This window comes from Nansenia antarctica (assembly GCF_963989245.1).
Source record: "Nansenia antarctica genome assembly, chromosome: 16".
NCBI lineage: Eukaryota > Metazoa > Chordata > Actinopteri > Argentiniformes > Microstomatidae > Nansenia > Nansenia antarctica.
The window spans coordinates 13,701,678-13,709,177 of NC_137686.1; the positions used below are offsets into that span (position 1 = coordinate 13,701,678).

The 7,500-nt window shown below is 51.0% G+C and overlaps 1 protein-coding gene across 1 annotated transcript in view; it reads left to right on the forward strand.

Moving 5' to 3' along the window:
- The window catches only part of astn1 (astrotactin 1), a gene marked incomplete at both ends in the record, with an annotated part of 161,393 nt that overhangs the window by 116,995 nt on the left and 36,898 nt on the right, over positions 1–7,500 (forward strand). The gene's annotated exons all lie outside the window — the stretch shown is intronic.

Here is a 7,500-nt window from a genome sequence, read left to right on the forward strand (position 1 = left end):
GGGGGTGGGGGGCTGGGGGAGTCGGGTGTGGGGGTAGGGGAGTCAGGAGGGGGCGGGGTGTGGGTGGGGGATGGGTGTTCACGGGTTCAGCAGCCAATATTGTGATATCTGTGCTCCGCAGAGCGGCGTCATACAGCCAAGGCCCTGACCCAGCCAGCTAAACGTCTGGACACACACACACACACACACACACACACACACACACACACACAGAGTGTGACCCAACCAGCTAAACGTCTGGTGAGGCCAGGGGAGGGCAGAGATGTAGGGCGGATAACCACACACACACACACACACACACACACACACACACACCACAGGCTGGGAGATGGAGGTCTGAGATACACCACCTGCTTCTCAGAGCCCGGTGGACCTCTTACAGATAGCACCTGACTGGGGAAACATCTCATCATTGGATTCGCGCCGTTGGTCCGCCGCTCTCTGCACTGAGAAGAGAGTCTTTAGGGTTTTTATACCGTTTTCTTTCTTTTTTAAATAATGTTTTTAAATGTAGTTTTCGGTGACAGGTTAGAAACTTCTCTGAGGTAAAACCGTAGAATAAACAAGCTGCGTTCGTAAATTCCCTCTGGAATCTCATCTCATCGGCACTCGTGGAATGCTTCTTGTCTAATTAAAATGACTCAGTCCCCTTTATGACAATTGTTGAACCCAGTGTGCGCTCCGGCGCTCTCAGAGCGAATTTACGAACGCAGCCTCTAGTCAGACTGACAGGACGCCCAGAGTCTGACAGCCCAGAGGAGAGGCGGTGTGGCTCGACACACTGACAGAGAAGAACAGGAATATCCTACATATACACACAAGTTTAGTGTTTTCTATCCATCAGTGGAGGCTGTGCAGTACTGTAGACACTGTGTGTCTTTATACACGGGTATGGCGGTTCGATCCCCGGCTGTCCACCATGTCAAGGTGTCCCTGGGCAAGACACCGAAGCCCAAATTGCTCCCAATGAGCGGGGCCGGCCGGCCGCCTCGCATGGCAGCTTGGCCGCCATCGGTGTGTGAATGTGTGTGTGTGAACGGGTGAACGAGAGGCCGTTGTAAAGCGCTTTGGAATAAGGCGCTATGTAAGTGCAGTACATTTAATGTATATGTAGCATGTAGCAATGTAGCATGCAGCAACGAATTCTTCCTTCTGTTCCGTTCATTACAAGCTTAGTCATCCAGCTAGCTTCCTCCCATGTCTACCTCCACCACCAGCCCCCCCCCCCTGGTCTAGAGAAGAAGAAGAAGAAGCGGGGTCTCTCTTCTGCAGGTCAGGCAACCGCATAAAGAAACCTTTTCATCCCCCCTCCCCCCCTCCCCCACCCCCGCAGGGCCTCAGATTACCATGGTAAACAGCGGAGGGCCCGAGGACAGCGTGTGAGAGATCTCCCTGTTCGCAGTAATGATATTTATTAACCTTTAGACACCCACATTGTGGAAGATAACTGTGCCTGCACTGTGTGTGTGGGGGGGGGAGGGGGGGTGGGGGAGGTTCTCTCCTCCGGTCGCAATGCATCATGTTCTGTTAGGGAAACGTGTGTGTGTGTGTGGGGGGGGTGTGTGTGTCTGAAAAAGACCATCTGCAATACATCAATACATCACGTTCTGTATAGGGAAACGTTTGTGTGGGTGTGTGGGTGTGTGTGTGTGTGTGTGTCTGTGTCTGAAAAAGACCATCAGCAATACATCAATGCATCACATTCTGTATATGGAAATGTGTGTGTGTGTGTGTGTGTGTGTGTGTGTTTGTGTGTGTGTGTGTGTGTGTGTGTGTGTTTGTGTGTTTGTGTTAGTGTGTGTGTGTGTGTGTGTGTCTGAAAAAGACCATCAGTATACATAACATTCAGAATATGGAAACGCGTGTGTGTGTGTGCGCGCGTGTTTGTGTGCGCGTGTGCGTGCGTGCTCATGCCTCCCGTTCTGCGTAGAGAACACGGGCCTACACATCCTGTCATAATACTGCTGATTGCAACTCAGCTGTCAACAATGTGGATCATCACATATTGTTCTCATGACTTTGTGATTCGTCGTGATTTCCTCCAGACCGTCTTCATCAGGCGGGGACTGCTGATAGGTGTTTATCTGGAGTGGCTGGGCCCGTCTCCGACACGCTTGATTGAAAGAAAAAAAACACCCAAAAACAAAGTTAATCCAACTTTCCCGTCACTCACTCACACTCTGTCAGACTCACCAATGGAAAACAGAAGCTGACTCCATCAAGAGAGACAGCCCCCCCCCCCCCCCCCAGAACATTCACGCCGGACATCAAAGCCGTCACACCCCCCCGTCCGTCCGTCCGTCTCCTAAAAAAAGCAGTTTCACCCCCCCCACCCCCTCCAGAATGTGAACATTTATAACGACACCACCACCGCTGTTGTTGTGGTGTTTGTTGTTGTTGCGGTGGCGGTGGCGGTGGCGGTGGTGGTAGTCGTGATTTCCTGCTTTCTAGTTTTAGTATTCTGATGTAGAGTGATTGAGGAGTGCTGTCCGGTTCAGTCAAGGTGACCAGGTAAACAAACCGGGTGTTTATCGATTCCCCCCGTCTGGTCTAACGGCGTCCCAGACAGCCTCTCTGGCCTCTGGCATTTTAAGTGGTCGAAAGAAAATCATTCAGGACGGGGCTGCCTGCCGGTAAGGGTGGAATCAGATCCTGTGTGCTTACCTGTCTCCGCGGAATCTTCGAGTCTCCCTCGTTCAGGTATTCCGGTAAGTTCTCCCACCACCTCCTCCAGTGTTTCGTATATTCCCTAATTCCCCCTGCTTAATTGATTCTCCCGACTTCTGCTGTTTGTTCGCCCGGTTCGAGAAAAGAAAGGCTTCTTTGTCGTCATTGGCAATTAAAAAGCAGAAACCTCGCGGCTCATCAGTCTTGTCTTGGCGCCGGGCCAGCGGCGGCGGCGCTGAGCGGGACCCCGAGGCGGGCCGTGGGAGACCCCCGACCCCACCGGATCTGACGGGTCAGCGTCAGACAAGACAGATGTGCGGGCCTTCGGTTGGCTGGGGGAGAGGAGAGGACGACTCTCTGTGGGTGTGTGTGTGTGTCTCTCGTTCTCTCTCTCTCTCTCTCTTGTTCTCTCTCTCTCATTGTGTAGCGTTTTCTCTCTCTTTCTCTCGTTTTTCTCTCATTGTCTCGCTCTTTCATTCTCTCTCTCTCTCTCCCTTGTTCTCTCTCTCTCTTTCTCATTGTCTAGCATTCTCTCTCTATCTCTCTCTTTCTCATTGTCTAGCGTTGTCTCTGTCTCTCTCTCTCTCTACACCTCCCTCTTCTCCACCTCCCTCCCCTCCCGTCTTCCCCTGGCCCGATGACAATTCATTTTAGGATCCTATCCATTTTGCTGCTAGATATTAATTTACGTCCCCGCCCCTCCCCCCCTCCCCCATCTCTCTGTCCTCCCTCTCTGCTCTAACGAGCTCCTCCGATGTCAGATGGTAATTACAGCGATGCGTTTGTGATCCGCTTAATTACTGATATTTCCTGCCTATTGATTTGTCCGCCTTGACAATGTCTTTATTCTCAGCTAGACTCCCCTCCCCCCCCCCCCCCCCCGCCTGATTGATAACCTCTGAGTGTTCTACACAGGTATACCCATCACAGAGGTAGGAGAGAGGGAAGGGGGGGGGGGGGGGGGAGAGAGACGTATATGGTGTCCTGATCACATAAGAACACTTCACCCAGGCGTTGGACACTGTAGGGGAGGCTAGGGCATGACTAAGCTGGTAGGGTGTGTGTGTGTGTGTGTGTGTGTGTGTCTGTGTGTCTGTGTGTCTGTGTGTATGCTTCCACCAGTGTGTGTGTGTGTGTGTGTGTGTGTGTGTGTGTGCTTCCTACAATGTGTGTGTGTGTGTGTGTGTGTGTGTGTGTGTGTGTGTGTGTGTGCTTCCACCAGTGTGTGTGTGTGTGTGTGTGTGTGTGTATGTGTCCATGCGTGCGTGCGTGTGCGCTTCCTACAATGTGTGTGTGTGTGTGTGTGTGTTACGTCAGGCTTTGGTGAAGATTGAGGACGAGCTGCGCCGGGCCGGTTGCTGTGTCAACATGGGGGTGACCTCCCCCGGCGGGTGACAGAATGGGGGTGCTCAGACAGGGACCTGAGGTAGCAGAATGGGGGTGCTCAGACACACACACACACACACTTGGCCTCCATTAGTCATGTTGGAGGTCAGGACACAGGGACCCCAGACAGCCCCCCTCCACTATTAATCTTTCACCCCACTGAGGACGGCTCCCTTCTCCCTCCCTCTCTCTCTCTCCCTCTCTCTCTCTTCAGTAACAAGCAGGCTCGTCAGAGGCTGCGTGTGTGAGTGTGTGCGTGCGCGTGTGTGCGTAAGTCACGTCGGGGTACGGGGGTAGTGGTGCCCTAGTGGATAGTGAGTTGGACCGGTGGTGATCAGAAGGTCATGAGTTCAAATCCCCACCTGGGAACCCCACACCACTAGTGTGCCCTTGAGTAAGGCCCTTAGCCCTAAGCTACTCCAGGGAGACTGTAGTCCCTGTGACCTCGACTTGTAAGTCGCTTTGGATAAAAGCGTCTGCTAAACGGTCTGAACGTTCAAATGTAAACATCTCCAACGTCTAGCGATCTACCGTCCCTTTCATCTCAGGACAAAGGAGGGACTCGAACTAAGCGCCGATCCGTCCAGCAGACTCTGTACAGACAAGGGTTTCCTGTTCAATACCTGTCTTATTAAAGTAGATTATTGTGGCCTGGGGTGGTCCGGTGGTCTAGCACCGCGGTCTACAGTGCACACATATTATGCCCATGTCGGCATGGGTTCGAATCCGGCCCATGCCCTGCTGACATGCCCTCTCCTCCCTACTTTCCTGTCTACCTTCACTATCTCTATCCAATAAAATGAAAAATATGAGTGGGACTGCCCCACTCTGAAAAAAATAACCATAAAAAAAATAATTAAAAAAAGTAGATTATTACTGTTCACCTGGTCGGCCTGACTCCTTGACTCTTGCGAGTGTTATTAATATAGGTTGGATTTCGGAGAGAAATCGTTCGCCGCAAATCCCGTGGCGGCGTATCGCCGGGCGGTGCTAAGCTACCCTTCTGATGAGGAGCGGGCCAGACGAGTCCACGACGCAGAACCGGCCTCCATAACACAGACATGCCTCCATGCTGAACTTTGCACAGCGCTCCCTGTGTAAGCCAGGGAACAAGGGTTCAATAATTCAATTCAATCACTTTTTCTTTCTTTCTCGCTATCACATCTTTTTTCTCTCTCTCTGTATCTCCCCCCTCACTCTTTTCTCTCTCTCTCTCTGTCTCATTCTCTCTCTCCTGTCTTTCTTTCTCTCTCTGTCTCATTCTCTCTCTGTCTCTCTCTCCCTCTGTCTCTCTCTCTCTCTGTCTCTCTCTCTCATTCTCTCTCTCTCTCTCTGTCTCTCTCTCTCATTCTCTCTGTCTCTCTCTATCTCTGTCTCCCTCTCTCTCTCTGTCTCTTTCTCTCTCTCTCTCTCTCTCTCTGTCTCATTCTCTCTCTCTCTCTCTCTGTCTCTCTCTCTCTCTCTCTCTCTCTGTCTCTCTCTCTCTGTCTCTCTCTCTCTCTCTCTGTCTCTCTCTCTCTCTCTCTGTCTCTTTCTGTCTCTCTCTCTCTCTCTCTTTCTCTCTCTCTCTCTCTCTCTCTCTCTGCCTTGCGGCCCCGTCGACACGTCCAGTTGCATATTCAGGTTTTTAAGGAGGTCAGCAGTGTCTTATTTGCTCCAACAGAAGAGTGAAAGAGAAGATGGGAAGATGGCTCCTCGCCACCCACTGTGAGACGGTCTCCCTCCCTTTTCTATCGATCGGCGGGTCTCCTTTGATACCGCTTCCTACACTGTTTTACATTACACACGATAGGCATCTCAATCTGGCTTTGTTTCCACAGGAAAGGCCGTCTGGAATTCCATTTAATTGCTTTTCTTCTTGTTTCCCGCTTGACTCTTTTTCGGGGGGGGTTTGCGGGGAAAGGGGACGACGTTTCTGTTACCGGTACTGTCGACACATACGTCGAGATTTACATTTCAGGCGTTTCGCAGGTTGCTTTTATCTGAAACGACAACACATACATTTGTCTAAAGTATGTGAATCATCTAGCCATGAGTCATCATAAGAAAAACATTATGCTAAGGCCAGGGGCCCTTGGCAGTCACAATGCTGGAAGAAGGAAGATTATTTTATTTTTTTACAGTAGTGGATCTGTACGGGGGGGTTAGTGGGGGTGAAGGGGTCTTTAGGAGGGATACCTCCACTACACCCAGCAGGGGAGGCTGGTGGAGGTAGAAATCGGAGGACGGGGCTCATTGTAAATGCATGGAACCGAATGAGGAATGGTGTCAAACCTGTGTCAGCCCGTATGTCATCCTCAACCTTAGCTGCGGGCCATGTGGACGTGTGCGGTTGCAACCATGAAGATCGACATCCAGAAACACACCCAGCAACACACACACCGACACACACACCAACACACCCAGCAACACACACAGCAACACACCTAGCAACACACACACCAAGACACACATCAACAAACCCAGCAACACACACAGCAACACACACACCAACACACACACCAACACACCTAGCAACACACACACCAAGACACACATCAACAAACCCAGCAACACACACAGCAACACACCCAGCAACACACACAGCAACACACACAGCAACACACACAGCAACACACACACCAACACACACACCAACACACACAGCAACACACACACCAACACACACACTAACACACACAGCAACACACACACCAACACACACAGTAACACACACAGCAACACACACAGCAACACACACACACACCAACACACACAGCAACACACACAGCAACACACACACCAACACACACACCAACACACACACCAACACACACACCAACACACACAGCAACACACACACCAACACACACACCAACACACACAGCAACACACACAGTAACACACACAGTAACACACACAGTAACACACACAGCAACACACACACCAACACACACACCAACACACACACCAACACACACACCAACACACACAGTAACACACACACCAACACACACACCAACACACACATCAACACACACAGTAACACACACAGTAACACACACAGTAACACACACAGCAACACACACAGCAACACACACACCGACACACACAGCAACACACACAGTAACACACACACACCAACACACACACCGACACACACAGCAACACACACAGTAACACACACAGTAACACACACAGCAACACACACACGGACTCTACGGAGTCCTAACGGAGCGCCGTTGCTATGGGGATTCGGGCTCCCGGGCTTCGGCTCGACTCTGAAGCTTCTTGTCTCCCAGCTTTCGTGGAAAAACGGGGTCTGGAAAAAGTGTGTCCAAACTTTTGACTGGTAGTGTATGTTACATGATGTAATATGGTGGTATTATATTAAACTTTTGACTGGTACTGTATGTTACATGATGTAATATGGTGGTATTATATTACGAGTCAGCCCAAGGAGGGGGC